Raw genomic sequence first — 3,716 nt, forward strand, 5'->3', positions numbered from 1 at the left:
TGGGGCCTCCCTGTCGGTCTGCTCGGAGCCACCGGCAGTGTGGGCTGGCTCTTCCTTGCCGCTCTCCTTCCACAGTGTCAGACTCGCATCGTGGTCCGAAGGCCCTTCCTGCCTTTTCCTCCTTTACCCTTCACAGAAGATCCTCCAAGTAAACATTTTGCACCTCATATCCCATCTTGGTGTCCGCGGCTCTGAGGACCTGAACGGTACACCCTCAACCCCTGTCCCCGCCTCTCTGGGCAGCTGCCGCGTCCTTTCTGGTGAAGGTCAATCTTCTCTGACACTGCTGGGGGAAAATGACCACCCCCATTTCCAACTTCATACATTACAGTTTCAGCCAGACGAAGTTGTCTTTCTCTCTCCTGCACTGCCCTGCGCTCCCATCTTAGGTGTGGGGGCCACCTGTCCTGTGGGCTGTGCCCAGAGGGGCAGGAAATTGTTGCTCAACCTTCCCCATAGATGTGTGTATGGGGAAGAGGGAGGATGGAGGAGGTTGTGGTCGATACCTCCAAATCTGCACATGGTGGTGCAAACCTGATTATTTCCTAAAAGGGAATACCCATTTTAAAGGTTTTTGAAATGCACCTTCATTTGTCCTCCAGAAATGTCCTATTTTACAGTCTCAAATAGCAGTTATGAACATGCCGTTTCCTAACTCCTGCGAGACTGCCTATTACATTTTTTGAAAAGTTCTTGCCAGTTTGGTGATTCAAAATAGAATTTCATACTTGTTTAATTTTATATTTCTTTTAAACTAATAGTGAGGTCTGAACTTTTTAATGTTTATTAGTCATTTATCTTTTCTTTTTTATGATTGTCCTTTGCTGACTTTTTCTTTGGGATGTTTGTCTTTTTCTTATTGATTTGTAAAGATGGTAACACTTTCTCATATGTTACATTATTGTTAGCTTTAAAATATCAGCAGACACCCATGTTCCCTTAGAGCCTGTCATCTCTGTTTCTCTGTGCCTTTGGTCCACACTGCGCCTGATCTGTTACCAGGTCAATAACCTTTGCTTATTTTATTATGTTCTTTATTAGAGTACTTACTTTGTCAGACACTGTGTTTGGCTTTGTGTAGAGTCATCATCCCATTGAAAACTCCAACAATAACACAAGGTATTATGATCCCTATTTATAGATGGGGTCCCTGGGCCCAGAGAGTGTCTGATTCCACCCCGTTGCTCATTTCAGAGGTGGATGTTGGCGGCAGCTCTGAGAACTGGAATCCTCTCTGACATTTTCCATGATGGTGGAGAGAAATGTCAATCCTGGAAGAGTGCCCTAGCTGGGGTGGGTTGGGGAGGTGGTGAGGGGAAAGCATGACTACTTCGAAAAACCTCTCTCGAGGTCTTGTGGTTCTCGGACTCGATGTTGTTTGAACCCCTGTGTACTTTAAAGAGGTCCCCCTCAACACCCACAAGAAATGTTTCTTTCCTGTGAGTCACACTGATAGATTATATATGACATGGGCCTTTTAAGTTTCATTTTGCATTTCCTCTTAGTTTATTCTTTCCTTTTTCTACCATCCACCCACCTCACTCATCCATAAACCCTATGTGACAGTGGGTCTCCACTGTCCAAAAGTAATTTTAATTCTTTCTTTGAACTAAATGAGGCCATCTTCTGGGCTGAATTAAACAGCAATAGTTTATGAAAACACCCGTTTCCCCATTCCCACCCCAACATTTGAGGTCACCAGTCTTTTTAATTTTGCCAATCTTCATACGTTTATTGGCCATTTGGATTTTCTCTTATGTATTCAGTTATTTTTCTACTGGATCGTCTTTTTTAAATTAATAGGCATTAATTTTTAAACAATCTGTTTCATTTATAGGAATAGATAGATAGACAGCTAATTCTTTCTCCCAGTTTATCTCATCTTGTAACTTTTAAAGACTGTATTTTGTCATAGAGAAGTTGTAAGTTATGATAAAATCAGATGTATGCATTTTGTATTTTATGTCTTTGTAAGCAGACCTTCCCTACCCAAAGTTGTGTATTTATTGCCTATATTTTCTTTGAATACGGATACAGTGTTATCTTTTATTTTGTGTTTTAATTAATCTGGAATAAATATGTTGTGAATGACATGAGGTAGAGAATATAATTTATTTTTTTTCCAAGTGGATATCCTTTTGGCACCACATTATTTATTGAACTCCTTAACTACAGTCACACATTAGATTCCCATGTATACGTGGGTCCATAGAGTAGACATGTGATTGTCATTGCCCCTGGCATCCATTCATCTTCCAGTAACCATCTCTGACTTTCTATCCTCAGGAGTAACAAGGACAAGGGCTTGAGCCAACCTGTCCATCTCATTGTCCTAAGCATTACAATCAGCATGTGACTCAGCTGTCCAGCTGGGTCCAATCAGAGCTTATCCTGAGCATTTGCCTGAGTGACCGGAAGTCTTAACTACTTTTGTTGAACTAAAAGGGAGAGGCTGGAAGTGGCTACAGTTGTCATATAACTATGAGGAGAAAGTAAATCTGGGGATGAAACCAACACACGAAGGCCAATGACTGAGGTGATGGATGTTGACTTTGAGTTTCTGTATCACATCATGCCTAGAGCCAGATTGCTATCCCCCAAGAACTTTTGATAGGGATTACTTTAATTTATTGGTTAACACAGGGAGAATTGATTCTTTTACTATTTGAGTCTCCCTTTTAAGGAATAGATTTCTTTTATGTCTTTCAATAAAAGTTATTAATGCTCTTCCTATAAGTCATACCAGTTATCATTGAGTTTATTAATGTTTTTTAAATAGTGTTTTGCAATTATGAATTTTGTTCTATTACAGTTTCTAATTGATCATTGCCGATGAAGAAAAAACTAATTTTTTTTTTTTTTGCTTAAATTTGGCCACATTTCTGAACTTACTTAATATCTCTAATAGTCTTTTTTTCTTAATTCTCTCACATTTTGGAGATAGATGATCATATTACCAGAAAATAATAACTGTTTAATTTCTTTTTGGTATTTGTAATTAGTATTTATTTTTCTTGTCTTATGCAATAAGACCCTCCTGTACAATGTTTGAGATATGATAATCTTTACTCCTTTCTGAATTTAATGGAAATAGTTCTAATATTTCACCACTAAATATATTTCTTGATCTAGTTTCCAAATAGAAATACTTTATCATGTTATAGAAATTTCCTTTCATTCCTGGTTTGCTAATTTTAAAAAGTCTTGAATGGATTTTAAACTTTAAAATGTTTTCTTGGCATCTATTGAGACAGATTTTTAAAAATATGTTAACATTGGAAAGTACATCAAAAGGTCTTCAAATAATCCATTGAATAATCCATTTCTAAGTAAATATTAGTTGGTCATGATGTTTTTCCTCTTGCTGAATCTGAATTCCTAATATTTTAAAAAAAATTTTGCATCTATGTTCATAATTATTTTTCTTTTTCTTATATTAATTATCTTTTTAGTGTTGTTTGAGTTGTGATAGCCTTACAATTGTGTTGGGTGGCTTTCTATCTTTTTCAACATTTTGTAACAGTTCATATAACTCATGTATAATCTGTTTCATGAAGGTTTTATAGAACTCTTAAAATTGGGCTGGTATTTTTTAGGGATGAATCTTTCATAAAATTTCCTGTTTCTTCTATGTTTACTAGCATTTTTAGGATTTTTAGTTTTCCTTGGGTCAATTTTGGTAAACTACCAACATTTTTCCACAATAATACATGGGC

Source organism: Pteropus vampyrus, unplaced genomic scaffold, assembly GCF_000151845.1.
Source record: "Pteropus vampyrus isolate Shadow unplaced genomic scaffold, Pvam_2.0 Scaffold202, whole genome shotgun sequence".
Taxonomy (NCBI): Eukaryota; Metazoa; Chordata; class Mammalia; order Chiroptera; family Pteropodidae; genus Pteropus; species Pteropus vampyrus.